The sequence below is a fragment of the Hylobates moloch genome, unplaced genomic scaffold (assembly GCF_009828535.3).
Source record: "Hylobates moloch isolate HMO894 unplaced genomic scaffold, HMol_V3 SCAFFOLD_4, whole genome shotgun sequence".
Lineage (NCBI taxonomy): Eukaryota > Metazoa > Chordata > Mammalia > Primates > Hylobatidae > Hylobates > Hylobates moloch.
Genome location: NW_026652279.1, coordinates 25,062,013 through 25,078,765, shown reverse-complemented (window position 1 = coordinate 25,078,765; position 16,753 = coordinate 25,062,013). Strand labels below are relative to the sequence as shown.

General features: G+C 39.8%; 1 long non-coding RNA gene across 1 annotated transcript in view; it reads left to right on the top strand.

Moving 5' to 3' along the window:
* Window positions 1-16,388, top strand: part of LOC116466290 (uncharacterized) — a 63,640-nt gene extending 47,252 nt beyond the window's left edge. Inside the window, exons 3-4 of the long non-coding RNA XR_004247486.1 lie at window positions 13,723-13,879; window positions 14,368-16,388. This is a non-coding gene — a long non-coding RNA (uncharacterized LOC116466290). The remainder of the gene's footprint in view (window positions 1-13,722; window positions 13,880-14,367) is intronic.
* The last annotated feature ends 365 nt before the right edge of the window (window positions 16,389-16,753 follow it).

Sequence of the window (16,753 nt, the reverse complement as noted above, 5' to 3'; positions counted from 1 at the left end):
TCTCTTCTCTTCCCATTTCTGTAATTCCCCCTACCCATGTATATAACTGTTTCCCTAGATGCACTAACCTCTTTGAAGGAGTAGAGCTAGGATCTTAGATGTTTGTTCACAGTATAACACAGCAACATGAACACTGGGAAAATGTATTACTAATTAGAATTATGCAAGAACTATATTCTATACACATACGTTATATTATTTTATCTTTATATCAACTATTATCTGCTAAGAAATATCCACAGTTTATAGATGAAGAAGAACTTGCTCACAAACACATAAATATCACACTGCAGAGCTAGAGTCTGAATACAAATCATCTGTTTGATTGAGAAGCTCTTATTACCTTGCCAAAGAGAACAGAAAGTTGAAAAAGGAGAATGGAATAAAGAGGCAAAGTCTGGTATGGAAGCATGTGGCTGGCTCAGGTAATGAAGCTAAATTCCTGCAGCCAAATGAGAAGAAATCCACCTGTCTTTACCTGGCTCCTGTTGTTTCTAGTATCTTTCTTTGTTAACATACTACTCCCTAAAATAATTTCAGAGTTTCTCAGTAGCTTCTGAATGAGCATCCTCACTGCTTTGCCTCCTTATCTGTAATATATCATGTTGCTCTGTTATGGGATGAATCAGGCAAGAGTGCCAGATTTGATTTAAAAGGTTTTCCGCTTCTCTTAAAATCCCTGGTTCTATAATAAATGTTAGTTTACATTTGCTCATAAAGGTATTTTATGGAGGGGGTGCTTTGCAGTTATTTCATTATTCTTCCAACTGTAGAGAAGATAAACTTTGACGTCTTTGTTTGTTCTCACATAGTCCTATGTGTACATTTAAAGTTTTTTTTTTAAACAAGGTAAATATACAGAGATACATTAATATATTGTAAAAAAAGAATTAGGATCAGAGATTGCCCTAGCATCTAGCTTGTGGTGGGGAATACAAAATCTGTTTGCTTTGGAATTAGGAAGACCAGGTATAGTGGCTCATGCCTGTGATCCTATCACTTTGGAAGGCCAAGGTGGGAGGACTGCTTGAGTCCAGGAGTTTGAGACCAGCTTGGGCAACATAGCAAGACCCTGTCACTAAAAAAATTCAAGAAATAAAATTAGGCAGGCATGGTGGTTTGTGCCTGTAATCCCAGCTACTCTGGAGCCTGAAAAGGGAGGATCACTTGACCAGCCAGGAGGTAAAGGCTGCAATTAGCTATGATTGTGCTACTGCACTCCAGCCTGGGTGACAGAGTGAGACCCTGTCTCTAAAAAAAAGAAAGATAAGAACAAAAGAAAGAAGGAGAGAAAGAAAGAAAGAAATAAAAAAGAATTAGGGCCCCCAGCTTGTTCCCACTCCTTTGCTCTCAGTTGGAAGTGTGCATTATCACCTTGAAAGCAATGTGTTCCTTGAATGTACCAGCTCTCCTGCTTTCTTGATTCCCTAATTTGCAACTCTTGCAGAGTTGACTGTATCTGCCGTGGATTCATTCAGCAAATATCTATTTCGAGCACCTGCTATGTGCCAGCTAGTAGTCTTCTATAGGTACCAAAATCAAAAGTAAAAAATGGCCATGGAGGAGTTGAGGTGAAGTTTTATACACACATAATTAAATACCAAATCTGTTGTCTATCAATTAACCAAGTTATTAACATATTGTTTACATACTCTCAGTGCTTCTCTGAAAATGGGGAGTAGAAATAAAAGATTAGCCAGACATGAATGAGCCTCCCACATACAGATAAGCAATACATGGCCAGGGCCTTCGCCTTTATTTATTCTGGAATTTGTCTACAAGTACCAATGCTAGGTAGAAACAGGCTATCATCCAAGTGTCCCTGTAGTACAGAAAAAACACTCATTGAGCTCTTACTGGGGGCGTAATATCATGCCAAATGCTGGAAATACAACTAGGATCAAGACATAGGCTCTTCCTTTAAAGTAGTCACAGCCCATTAGCTTAGCTGCATGGGGGAAGGAGGAATAGGACACATACATGAACAAATACATGTGTGGTCAATAAAGTCTCATCCCCTTCCTGCCCCTTCCATTTCTCTCTATCCTTACTCCTGGTGGAGGTGGAGTGTCTTTAGCATAATCATCCTTAAAAGTTATAATGTGAGAGGTGATCATTATTTCTAATACTTCTGATATAATTAACAATGTAACAAATAATAACTCTCATTTTTGAACATGTATATGCCAGGCATTGTTCTAAATGCTTTTTGTATATTACCTCATTTATACTTTTAACTATTCTATGAAATAGGTACCTTTATTTTTTTTTTACAGTTAAGGAATTTATGGCACAGAAATATTGTTAGTTTCTCCATAATGCAAGAGAGTTTGTCTTATAAAACGTGAGGTTTTACCTTTGCCAGCCTTGGACACCTGAGGCCAGAGGTCTTGCTGCCCTTAACCACAGAGAGTGAGGGGTTGTTTTGATGGAGCCAGGTACTTGGAGGTGGCAGAGGGGTAGATTCAAGAAGGCAAATCAAGGGAGAGGGGACTTAGGGGGCTCATCTAAAGTAGGCACTCTGTGGCCTAAAAAAGAACCCCGCGAGAAGAGTGGAGAAATATTTTGGCTTGGATGTCAAGTACGTTTGAGCTTGGCTGGAACAAATAATTATTTCTTTCTGGTATGAACAAACTGGATATTGTGGTACATGAGTTCCGTGTATTATTTAGCATCATAGGTTCAAAGCTAGAGCTTTTGGAAGAGAGACATAAGAGGAAGTGGTCAGTTTTACTTGATACGGGGTTGGGATATAGAAAAGGCTTCTTGGTGGAGGATAAGCTGAATCTTGGAAGGTGAAGCAATACTACACACAAAAGAGGGATGGAGAAGGGTATTCCTGTCAGAGCAGTCAGCATGCGCAATGGCATGTAAGTGGTAAGCAGTCTTCAGATGGATCACAAGAAGTTTGGCTTGGGTTGAGTTTACCCTGCTGGGATGACATGGCGGGAGGGGTTGGCATGAACTGTAAGTGACCTTATAAACCATATTTTACAGCAGGATATGGGAAGCTTTCAAGGACATTTTAGCAGAGGGGTAATCTGGTCAGTTTTGTTTTATCAAGCTCACTCTGAGAAGATGGCTGGGAGAAAGATAGATCATGCTTCTGCTTTGCTCCCATATCCACTCTCCATATGGAACTGCTAAGTGCAGCTTAAAGTATTATCTCTTTATACTTTAATGTATAAAGTTAAAGTACATCTCTTTAAGCATGTCTTGAGTAGATCAAAGGAGAAGAAAGATATCTAACCCATGTTTTTGTGCCTTTGAACTTCTCAGAAAATGGCCAAGTGTGTATTGCTCCCAGAGTAGATGGAAGAGCACTTGCAGTTTATATTCACATCTCTGAGAAATCCTAAAGATTGACTGCTTTACCAGTACTTCTCTTTTGTGTGCTGTAAAAGGCCATTGGTTAAACCAAGTCTCAATGCTGACTACGAAGACAAAATGTGCTGATCTATCTCATCACTTTATTATTAATAAATATCAATTTCATGTCTAATTATACACTGAATGGATATTGTACTCTACACTGTGGAAGTTGTAAAAATTACTGCTACTACTATTAATAACAATAATAATATGGTAGGAAACAAAATGTATTAAGCAATAACTTGGGTCAGGCATTTTTCTAAATGCTTTACACGGATTGCCTAATTTAATTCTCACAAAAAAGGCTAAAAGGTAGATGCTCTTATTATTTTTATTATATTGATGAGAAAACATGCCTGAAGGGCTACAGTTTGAAATTACACAGCTAGTCACATACAGGTATGGCTGGGATTTTACATTTGTCTGACACCAGAACCTGAGCTTTCAACTTGACACACAAAGAATTAGGATTCTAATTGAGGATATAAGCCAAGAAGACAGGGAAACAATAAAAATACCACAAGAAAGATGCAAAATAAGTATAAGTGGCTTCAGAAAAGAAAGATGATCATGTTTAATTGGCGAAGATGAGGGAAACCTTTGCATGGGAAAGAGTGCTATGTCTCAGGTTGAGTTTTGTTACAATCAAAACCTGAGATGAAGAGTAAAGTATGTGTAGTTTATTTGGTAGATGATCCTAGAATATTACAGCAGAAATGGAGAAGTGAGAAGGGAAGGCAGGCAATCGTGAACATTTCTAGAACAACTTACTGCAGGGACACCTGAGGTTGAATCCCACTGGGGACTCTAGGAGGCAGTGTAGAACATATGCTTCAGAGTAATTCCACCCTAAAGGGAAGAAAGCTGTGCTATTTATTTTCTTGCACCAAATCTATAATTGAGTGAAGGCTTCCCTAAGTTTCCAGCATCTTCAGCCAGTCCCAGCCCGGAGAACAGCCTCGATGCAGGGAGTATCCAGTGCCTGCAGTAGGGTGGGACTGGAATTTCCTGGAATGGTGATGGCTGAGGGGAAATGAACCAGGCACCAATAGCGTGAGTTATTATATTTGAAATGTGGACACTCCTAGCTGAAAAGGAGGTGAGAGATGTAATCTTTCTTTATTCTGGCCCAATTTTGTGCCTGGCTAAAAATCTAGGGTTCTGCTTCTAAAGAATAAAGAAAGAATAGATATAGAGAGACATCTCTCAGTCTCTGACACGATGGTGTCCATGAAATGGTTTATGGGGGGATGTGATTTGCTTAGAAAGACTAGAGATGGTTTCCCTGAAGAAATGTTAACTGAGCTGAGCTCAGAAAGCTGAGACCAGCCAAAGGTCTCTCTCTCTCTCTCTCTCTCTCTCTGTGTGTGTGTATGGCAGGGAGGGATGATAGCAGCTAAGAGCTTGAGGCAGAGGAGAACATGGTAAATTAGAAGACCTGAAGGAAAAACAGGGTGGCAGTAGTTAGGGGAAGAACAGATACAATGGAGACTTCAGAAGGTGGGACACCAAACAGGGCCAGGTTAATATGAACTAGCCTGTGAACCTGATGTTCTTAAATATTCCCCTCAAATAAGGTATTATGTTGGCCTAGTTAACAGCCTGTGCATCAGAAGATCCTTAAGGAATGACTGTAGTTACAGGGAATGTGAGGTTCTGTAGCCAGGTGAGATACCCAGATGCAGTCTCCCACTCTGCCCCTGAGCTCATACCAAGTGAGTGGATGCCTTCATTCATTAAGGATGCATTTGGCTATAAATAAACTGTGGCTTAAATTAACTCAAATACAAAGAAAATGTATTTCCCATAAAGAGGTATGTGATCAAGCTCTGGTGATCAGGGATATGGAGGTTTCTCTCCTGTCCACTTAACTCTTTCTTCTATCAACTTTGTATCTGCTTGGCTCTCCTCCTAGTCGCACGATGGCTGCCAGCAGCATGTGGGGCAAGTGACTGCGTGGTTATAGTGGGAGGGAGAAAATCCATTTCCCTCACTCTAGGATAAATATTCTTCCCTTCAGTCTTACTGAACTGACTCATATTGAGCTTATCCTGGATCCAATGATAATGACCAGGAGAATTTCTAGAGTAGATCGGCTCAAGCTTGATATCCAATCACCATCAAGAAAGATCGGGGTACCACATCTGGCTTAGACTAATGAAGGACCATTTCTGGAGGTGAAGATGGAGTTAATTATGAGAACAGAATGAATACTTACACAAAAATAATTGTTTTGGAAGGAAGGAGGAAAGAAAACATGATGCTGGGTTGACCACCAAAAATACTCACACCACTATGAAATTCATCTGTTCTTCAAAATAGCCATAGAAAATATAGGACTGACAACGGATAAATTTCAATGCATAGCTTTCCTTGAAGATATTCATTTGTAGCAGCTAAGTAGTGCAGTTAAAATTCTGGACTCTGGATCTAAATGCTTGGGTGCAAATCCAGGCACTACCATGTACCTGATGTATGATTTTAGACAATTAAATTCTTAGTTACTAATTACTTATATACTCTACCACAGTGGGTTGTGCAGATGCTGAAATGAGATGATATTTCAGCTGGAACCATCCTGGGCTTATAATAAGAACTCAATACATTTAAGCTAATATCATCACTGTTTGCTTAGTACAAAATGCTTTTCTGCCAGTTAAGCTAAAATGAAGCTAGAACTTGTGATAAGAAATTTCCAGCTTGAAGATATCTTTGGGAATTGGCAGAATCGATATGAATTTAAAATGATTCCTTCTAAATATCCAGTTTAGAAATCTAGGTTTTGAAAATGCAATGAAGGCAATAAAAAGAACATTCTTGATATGAAAGCATAACCAGAATATTAGAGTTTCCAAGGATAGACATTACTGAGCCTTTTCAAGGAACAGATGGACTTACATATGAATGAATGAAGTGATAGCCTAGGTATAATTATTGGGAAGACACAATGACACTGTTATTAGACTGGGGATATGTAGAATTAGAGAAGGCTCCAGACAACTTTCTTTCATTGCCCAAAAATCATTAAAGGAAGTTGGGGCTGGGAGAGCCAGGAGAACTAGCTTCCTAAGATGATTCCATTGCTTATGCCAAATCACAGCCAGCTATTCTGTAGTTTTGCAAATCTCCCTCCAGAGAGAAGAAGAAGATAATTTTCAAAGCAGCTAAGCCCACATAACCACTAAAATGGAAATGAAATTAATGGAATAGTTTTTATATTCCCTCTCACACTCATCTACAATAAATCATGCAAAGCCACAGTATTTCTGCATTTGTCACACAAATAGTCCCTTTCCTCCTAATGACCGTACTTCTGTCTTTAAATACAGAGAAATAGATTCACTGCCTAGAGTCTGGGGAAAGCCTGCATTTGCTCATAAACAGCTATGAAAGAATAATGCTTGTGCAGTCCAACTGGCACTTGCCTATGGGACTGTTAGACTGTGGGAGGATGTTCAAACAAGAGAAGTGCAGAAAAAGACCCAGTCTTCCTTATAGCTTGGGGCCCGTCCAGCAATTGAAAGTGTACTGTTCCACTGTCAACTTTTTGAGAGAAGCCACATCGCAAAGCCATCCTTCTTTTCATCTTTGCCTGCCTAACTTACATTGAAAACTGAAAGGATCAGACCACTCAGGGGCTCTTGATAAAAAGTACATTAGTCCAGAAGGAAACAAATGGAAAAGCTCTCCAAGAACAGTAAATATTCTTTGTGCTGATGTACTACTTTCATCTGCAATTTAAAAGGGCTTTGTGTTTAAGAAAATGTCACTATTATTCCCTACCAGAGGGCCAAAGTAAACCCAGACACACAGGATGAAAGGACTCTCACTTGTCCTTCTTGGTCTTTAGAGTTTAAACTGCTCCTAGGTTGAAACTAAGCAAAGAAAAAGAATCTTGGATTGTAAATCAAGAATGAAATTATTTGAAAATGGTGGATATTTCTCCAACTCAGGTGCATATGCTCCCTGGGGGGTCTGGCCTGGTGTGCCTGGTGATATGTGAAATCTCAGGATAAATAAAATCTGTTTTAGGGGAATATCTGTTCTACCCGAAGGTTATCATGTCAAGTGGAAATGCATTTGGCTGCAAGTAACAAAAACAATGGTTTAAATAGCGGCTTAATTTGACCACATGATATCTCCAGAATTAGGCAATTGGTGCTTTTAGGGACCTAGATTCCATCTTTTCCTTCTCAGCAGCCAACCTTTAACCATCCTTAGCATATCAGCTTTTGCCCTATTTTTTGTCCTTTTATTCTACGACTTTTATACTTTCAGGGCTCAAGTCTGTGTACAAAGTGGAAAGAAGAGAACAGGTTGTTGAGTAGTGCTTGCTGTCTCCATCCCCTTTTTAAGGAAAGCAAAAACTTTCCAGAATACTCTCCATAAAAATTCTGTTTCACTTTCAGTTTCCAGAATCAGATCATATTTCATTCTTAGTTGTAGGGACCATTACACATCAGATGTCAGAATTTTCAAAAAAAAAAGAAAGAAAGAAATCAAAATTGCCTCAATGGGCTTAGGACACTGATGACCCTGTATTTGGGGCTCATATCACATTGCCACCTTTAACAAAATTAGGGTTCTCTCAACAAGAATAAAATGTCTATTTGCTACTCAATTAATGGGATTAGCACCAGTGAATAATTGGGAATATTTTTAAAGCACTAAAACATGATAGTATACATAGTATGTCAAAATGCAAAATTTGCATTACATTTTACAACAATATTTGAAACAGCTGCATGCTTTCAACATGCCACTGCAAACCCATCTTTGTGATAACTGGATCTCCCTCAGACCTTGCCCTTGTCTGACCCACTTCCCACCCAGTAACATGGTAATCTTTGAAAGACACCCTCTGAATATGTTGCTCCCTTGCTTAAAATCCTTCAATATCATTCCAGCAGGGCAGGAAGTTTTCTTGTTACTTTCAAAATCCCTCAGACTTCTCTCCAGCTACACTTCTTACCATTCCTCCTCCTCACTTTTGAAGCTCCGATTGCTCAATTTTTCAACAGCACCAAGCTCTCTTGCCATTGAATCTGGTGCATGCTGCACCCTCTGTCTGCATCACTCTGCTCCAACTTCCTGAAATTCTTTTCCCCTGGCTAACTCCCTGCCATCTTTCTACCTGTTACTTCCTCTGGGAAGCCTTCTCTGATTCCCCCAACAACATTTGATGCTCCTACTTTATGCTCTTCATAATGCTCTCGTTGCATTTAGAGTTCTTTCTCAATATTGCTGTACATTCCTCAGAATATGGAACTTTTCCATCTTCTCCATCTTGTTCCCTATTTTTTCCTCCACACCTAGCATATTGCCTGGTACTCACTAGGTGTTCCATAAATATCTTGATTTTTAGTTTATTTCTAGTTGCTTGAAGTTTGTTGAAATAATCCCAACTTACTTATTTACAGCGCACTAACTATACAGGGGAAGCTCTATTGTTTCTTAAAGAGTTTGAATAAACAGATAAACTAGAAATGAAGAAAGGAACATAGGGTATCAGAAGCGGAGAGAAATTTGACCGGTGGTCAAATGAGGCAGAGATGTCCCCATCATTAGAAGATTTAGTGGAGGATAAGCATTTTATCCCAGTCACTCCTATAAAAACTGCCTTTCTTAAGCAAGGCTTTTATTTTGCTCGTGACTTGTTTTGCAAAGAGCTCTGTCATCTCATATTTAAGGATTTGTTGTTGTTTTGTTTTGTTTTCCTCCAGATTTACAAGTGAGGGTGTGAGGCCTAGAATACTCATTTTTGTGGTGTTTCTTCTCTAAATTCTCTGACCTTTTTTTTTTTTTTTTGTGAGCCTTGTTAGCATCTCTCTCAGGCAGGCTGGAAACATGTTGAAGGAATGGTGGCACCTGAGAGTTCCCAGGTACCATGCTTGTCATTGATACTTCCAGATTCATGGTTCATGTTTCAGAAGAAGGACAGGCAGAGAAAGGATCATCTGAGCTCTCTGATCCAGCCATATCAAAACCCAGAAGCTCCTCTGGACTTCCCAGGTTTATGAGTCAGCAAATGTCCTTTCTGCTATAGCTCTTTTAAATTGAGATTTTGTCATTTACAAATAAATAGTGAATACAGGATTTGAAATGAGAAATGTAATAGTTGATTGACTTGATGTCTCATGTCAACCCTGTGGCTCATGGTGGGAAAAGTTATTCCTACCCAAACCACTGAAGACTCCATTATCAGAAAATGCAGAATGTCAGGAGACAAAAGCAAATAAAACAAAGATGTCTACTTTGTCCATGTGGCATTGATACCAAAGCAGGGAAGGGAAGGGCGTGGTCCCTGGCGAGGGCTCCACACCCTGCCTGAGCCCACAGACCCAGGTGAGGATGGGCACACCTACCTTCATGCCCAAATGTTGCATTTCCCAAGACTACCCTGGCCTGCCATGCCCCCATTCTGTGCCTATTATGCCTATAAAAACTCTGAGTCCCTAGCAGGCAGACCCACAAGTCGCTGGACGTCGAGTGGAACATGTGGGTGGAAGAAGACACAAGTGGCTGAATATTGAGAGGACATCAAGGGGAACACGCTGGAAGAAGAGCACAGGACAGACGCCAGCAGACCAGCAGGCCATTGACTGGTGGAACGATGTGGACTTTGGCTGGGTCAGTTAGAGGAGAGCCTGGGCCACTGAGTGGTCTGACTCCAGGGGAAAACCACCTTCGCACTCCATTTCCCTTCTGGCTCCCATATCTGTTGAGAGCTACTTACACTCAATAAAACCTTGCACTCATTCTCCAAGCCCATGTGTGATCCCATTCTTCTGGTACACCAAGGCAAGAAACCCCGGGATACAGAAAGCCCTTTGTCCTTGCGATAAGGCAGAAGGTCTAATTGAGCTGACTAGCACAGTCTGCCTATGGAAGGGTAAACTAAAAGAGTACGCTGTAACACAGCCCACTGGGGCTTCAGCTGTAAACATTCATCCCTAGTCATTGCCGTGGGGTTGGAGCCCCACAACCTTCCTGTCTGCATGCTCCCCTAGAGGTTTAAGCAGGGGGCACCTAAGAAGCGAGCCACTTCCCGTCGCGTTGACCTGAGAGGGCGACGAGGGAAACTTTCCCATTTCAACATGTCTCTTTGTCACTGCAGCTTCAGCTAAATTCATAAAATTGCCTTTATTTCTGAGACCTGGAACTTTCTTTGGGGCAGTGGAAGTGGACAACTTTCTGCAAATTAATTTTCCAAATGTTCATTTCCTAAGGCTAGTTCACTGATAGCCAATTTGTCAAAAGCCAATTGTAAGCTTTAATTTAAACTCAAAAGTAAATAAAATAAATCAGAATTACCCAAAATATAACATATAATAAATGAAGATTAAAGAAAAATGTCCATATTAATACTGAGAATTTAGTGCCAAGCAATAAAATGTGTATTTTTCTGAATATTATATTTGATACCCAAAGATGAACATTTCTGTTAAGATGGTTAAGTCTTTTTAAATTTTTACAAAATTACAATGAGCAAATTTGGTATATTTGGCCAACTGATCATTCAATGACTAAGCTTCTTCCCTTGGGCAAGACCTAGAGTAGGTGACTGGAACCACTGATGTTCTTCACAGGCTTATTTGAAACACTTGAATTTATACCAATAAGCAGGGTTTTTTTTTTGTCAATAGGGCAAGAGGTCCAATGTAAGTGGAAAAAAAAAGTGCAAAAGAGGACACCTCCCATAGGGAAAGGTCTGTACAGGCCACAGACATTCAACACTGCCTTCCCTTCACCCCACTTGCCAAGTCTCTGATTTGTTATTAAGCTACCACATTTTGAGATAATTTCCGTCTTTTATAAACACTCTGTTGTAGTTAAAGGGTCTGTTTTCCAAGACTGATTCAGTCTTTTACTGACAGTGAATTCGTGTAAGTCAGAAGAAGCTGTTATGCTGTAGTAAGGAATCCCTCCCAAGTCTTAGCATCTTAATGCAACCATGTTTTGTTTCTTGCTCATGTTCCATGCCCGATGTAATTGTTATCACTGACAGATCCTATAGGAGCTATATGAACATACAGCTATACTACCTGAACTCCTGGCTTCTTTGGACAGCTCAGCAGAGGAAAAGCGGGCACAGAAAATCAAACAAAGGCTCTTAAATACTTCCACTTGAAAGTGATAGTTCTCGTCCACTCACATTCCACTGGCCGAAGCACATCATGAGGCTACACTCCACTTCAAGTGGGCAGGGGATTGTAGTCCTCTTTGTCCCTGATTAGAAGAGAAATGAATGTTGGCAAACATTAGTATTACCAAATACCGAAAATTAATTGTCCTGTGTCTCTGTTAACTCATCTGTAAAATGAGGATGATAATATCCATGTCATAGAGCTATTTATGAAATGGAAAATGAACTAATAAATATACAAAGCCTAGCATTATACTTGGTAGACACAAAACAATAAAATTAACTATGATTATTATTATTAGCATTAATATTTATCTTCAGGATAGACTATTACATTGAGTAGCATCACTCTAGGTCTTTTAAAAAAGTATTTCATATATAAGATCAGATTAATTTTCTTTGGAACAAGTTGCATAATCACTAAATTTGTTTCTTCTTTTCTGTAAATGACATCATCACCCACCCATTTACTCGAGCTATAAATTTTGGCATTATCCTTGATGCCCCTCTTTCCTTACCTCCCTAATTCAATCAGTTCACCAGGTCCTGTGAATTCTGCTTTATGAATAATTTTCCACCCCACTGTTCTCACCTATTCCACACTACCATCATTGTTATGTACTGAATTTTTGTGTTTCTTCTTCCCAGTCCAAATGTCTATGTTGAGGCCCTAACTTCCAATTTGACAGGGAGAGATGGGGTTTTTTCAGGGGGGAATGGGAACTTTGGGAGATAATTAGATTTATATGAGGTCACAAGGGTGGAGTCACCATGATTGGATTAATGTCCTAATAAAAAGAAAAAGATATACCAGAGCTCTCCATCCTCTATGTGAGGACACAGCAAGAAAGCGGCCGAATGCAAGTCAGGAAGGGAACCCTCACCAGAACCTGACAAGCCTGGCACCCTTGGGCTTCCAGCCTCCAGAACGCTGAGAAATAAATGTCTGCTTTTAAAGACACCCATTCTATAGTGTTTTGTTATGGCAGGCCAACCTGATTAAGGACAATCATCTTTTCCACAGACTACAGCAACTCCCAGCTGGTTACCCCAGTATTCATTCTGCTCTTCTCCAACTTTTATTCACATAGGAGCCACAGTGACTTTTTTTTTTTTTTTTTTTTTTAGCTTAGAGATGATTAAGCTTCTCTCTGGATGATATCCTTTAATGGTTTCTCATTTTATCTTTTACCAAGGCCTACAAAGCTCTCTGTGGGAATGAGCAACCATTCTGCATAAAACGACATTCTATTCCCCAGGGATCAGGGAGTCATTCATATGAGACTCCCTACTTTGAATTTCTACAACTACTTTTATTATTTCTTAAAGAGAAGATGGGTTGGTGGACAGGTAGAAGAGGAAAGAGAAGGCTTAGGGAATCCCATCAAATATTTCCTGCTCCTTTTTATCTCCTGAGTACCTTCCTGATGAAGAAGTGGTTCAGTCTCTAGTTAGGTGTTTGAATCTGAAAGAAGAAATGACAACGTCTTTCATTTTGTGCTTCAATTTCAATTCATTGTTAATGGCTTCTCAAAGGATTAAGGTGAGAATGTTAAATGGGGCTCAGTGTGAAAAAGCATTGAAATTATTTAGTAATGTCTGCCACTGGTGAGAAAGTAGTGAAGAGTGACTGGTTTTGTAACCATCATCTCAGTCCTCCAACCTGGATGATAGCCTTTCTCTGACATCCGAGGAATCATCTTCCTTTGAAGAGCTTTCTCTCAAAAACCATTAGAAATACTAGTGATCACTTACTTTCTGAGAGTGTCAGAAGGTTTAAATGCTGGTAAAACTTAAAGAAAGTGCATCATAATGCTAGACAGATGTGACATTCATTCCGTGTCTTGTAATTTGCTTTCACTGCTGGAAATTTTTATTTCTCTCTTATGTGGAACAAGAGTAACGACAATATTCTGGTTCAAACAGAATCTTTTTATTCAAAGGTTTTATGGTGTGATGGGTAAAAACTTGGGAAACGCCTGCAGGAAATTAGCAGCACAACTTGCTTACTCGCTTTCAGCCTATTAAAATTTTCCTGAAACTTATAAATGGAAAGTTGTTTTGTTCCCAAGGGTCTGCTTGTATGTTGCTTCAGTTTTTAGAAATATTTCAAGAAAATAAGCACAGGACCAGGGAAGTCTGCAGAAAAGTTTCAACTAAGATGAAAAACTCAGTTAACTTTATTATTTTGTTTCCTTACAAAGCCCATGGATCATACCACATTGTTCTTTCTGCAAAACAGTTGAGAATTACCAGTAATTGGGACTGTTTACATTCAATGCCATCATGACAGAAGCAGCTTTATTATATTGCAGAGGAATGATTAATACATGATGGGGATTAAAGATTGCATCGCAGCAGGTAAGCCTCTTGTCTGATATGTCATTTGACTGATTACAAAGGAATGCAAACTATATAAACAGAAATAATGTTTTTCTCTTATGCTAATTTTAGCCTAGTCCACCTGTGCATTTTCAATTAACTGGAGAAAGGTGAATAATATTAGGTTTGCTAAGCTAGATTTCTGCCTTGTCAGCCCACCCTATCTGATATTAAATGCAGTTACATCTTATTTAAACTCCATTTTTAACCTTTTTTTAATTCCTGAAAAGGTAAAATTCAAGCAAATTACTTATATGAGCTATGAGATTTAGGAGATGTGGCATGATTTGGGTAAGGTAAAAGGCTTATCTTTCTTGACAAATTGTACAAATTAGAGCAATGTTCTTGGCTATTTGACTATCATGATATTGTCGTTTCCTAGCCTTGTGCTTGTTTGCAACAGATCTTTAATACCTAATATTGTTAATTGCACAACATATCAATACTCTCCTTTGCCTCTATCACAGGCCAAGGCAAGAGGCAATAAAGATTAATAATTTTAGATTTCCACTGTAGCAAGAATGGGAAAAAAGTGTCATCTGAAATGCCAACTTCAAGCAATTGCAGTGATTTCCTGGAACCCTACGTGACAAGTCCAGATTCAGTGAGAAAGACTGTGAGGATCCGTTAGCAATGTTTACGATGGGCAAGTCTTGTGATGGGGTTACCCTCCTTGCATTAGAATTTGCAGTCTTCTATTAGGCCATTAGCCTTTGACAGCAAAAACTGTATGTATCTCATTTTTGTAGCCCCAGTGCCAGGCACACAGCAGCTGCTCTAAAAGCAAAGGACATCAAGTCTGAATCAGGCTGCTTGGGTTTAATGGCTGTCTTTGTCGCTTACTAGCTGAGTCAACTCGTCATGTTTATAACTTAATTGTGGTTCAGTTTCCTTCTCTACAGAAAAGGCATGAGTTCCTCATTCATAGAGTTATAATAAGGGTTAAATAAAGTCATGCATATCCAAAGCTTAGCCTAGTGCCTGGGACATAGTAAATACTTGAGGAATGCATGTATAAATTAACATAGGAATGAATAACATTGAAAAGAAACAGAGAGAAGGATCCTAAACCGTCCTGCTGGTATATTCATTTATGATTCAAAAATCCTCAATTGTTAAAATTTGGGTCAGAACCTTATTATTCCAGGTTGTTGGTAAATGTGAGGACCCTTCTGGGTTTGGAAGTAGAACAATAAATTGAGAGGCCAAAGAAGCTGCAAATAAAAATTGGCTTCTCTGGGAAAATGATTTTCACATTTATACCTACCTGCCTTTTGTCCTCCTATGCATTTCTCCAGATGTGATACCAATGTGATACAATTGTTGTTTATTCCTTCTTTGACAATAGCAAAGTAGAGTGAGCCTGCCAGTGAGGGCTTAAAATATAGCTCCAGAGACATTCACCATTACTTCCTGCCTCCATGGTTACACATTCCCTTTCACAAATAAAACATGGCCTCATGCTTCATGCTGAGCTTGCATTTTACAAACATCATTTGGATCTTCTCTGCAAACCTATGAAGTGGGCATGGTGATCTTCCTTTACAAATAGAGGAACTGAGGCCTAAGATGGGGAGCAATTTCCCTTTAAAAAACTTTTATTGTCAAGGTCCAAATGGCTGATGATTCATGCCATAGACATCCCAAACCAGCTGGTAGGCAGAGCTCTTGGCATTCCAAATGGAAATGTGGAACAGACACAGATCACCTGGCCACACAGACCTCAGCTCTAAAGACAGATGACTACTTACCTGTTAAAGTTTCCTGTGCGCACTAATTTTTAAAATCTAGAGGTAGATAATAAGTAGGTTAAGTTACATTTTAAATTATCCCATGAACATTTGAGAACAGAATCATTTTAAGAATCTTGATTCTGAGATTCACTGTTGGGCTTAAGTCACTGCTTCTGTGATGGTTGGTTTTGGGTGTGAACTTGACTGTATTAAGGGATACTTATCTGGGAAAGCATTATTTACTCTCCATGCTTCAGTAGATACTGAGCCCTTCCCTTTTCTGCTGAAAGGGAAACCCAGGTGGTTTGGCATTTGATTAGAATAATTGGGCTGCCCCAGGTGTGTCCATGAGGGTGCTTCTGAGGGAAACTGGGACTAAATGAAGAAGATCCGCCCTCCATATGGGCAGGCACGATCCAATTGGCTGGGAGCCCCAAATAGAACAAAAAGGCAGATAGAGGGCAAAGTCTCCCTGGAGAAGAGACCTGCCTGTAGACAGACATCGGAACTCCAGGTTCTCCAGCCTTTGGGCTCCAGGACTCACACCAATGCGCCACCGGCCTTTCTGACCTTGAGCTTTGGACTGAGAATTACACCATAGAATGCCCTGGTTCTGAGGCTTTCAAACTCAGACTGAGCCACGCTGCAGGCTTTCCAGATTGTCCAGCGTACAGAAGGTCTGTTGTGGGACTTCTCAGCCTCCATAAGCAAGTAAGAAAATTGCCTCTAACAAATCCTTTTTCATATATCTCTCTATACATCTGTAGGTTCCGTCTGTGGGGAGAACCCTAACTAAAACCCATTCTCAAAGGTAGCATGTATAATAATTGCCTGGGGCAGGGGGATGGAGTCTTGCTAACACGCACGTTGATTCAGAAGAGGTAGGGCCTAGGATTTTCTGTAGTTCTGAAACACTTCAGATGCTGTTGATGCTGATGCACAAGGAGCACACTATCAGTTTTCAGTCAGGCTTCCACAAAGTGCTTTCTGCAGGTGTCTTGCATCAGAATATGCACACATGAGGAGAGTCTGCTTTAGTTGCTTAGTGGGTCTCAGGTGGGTCTGGAGAGACCAGGGGAAGCTGCCTGTTTAAAATGCATTCAGGTGATTCAGCTACATA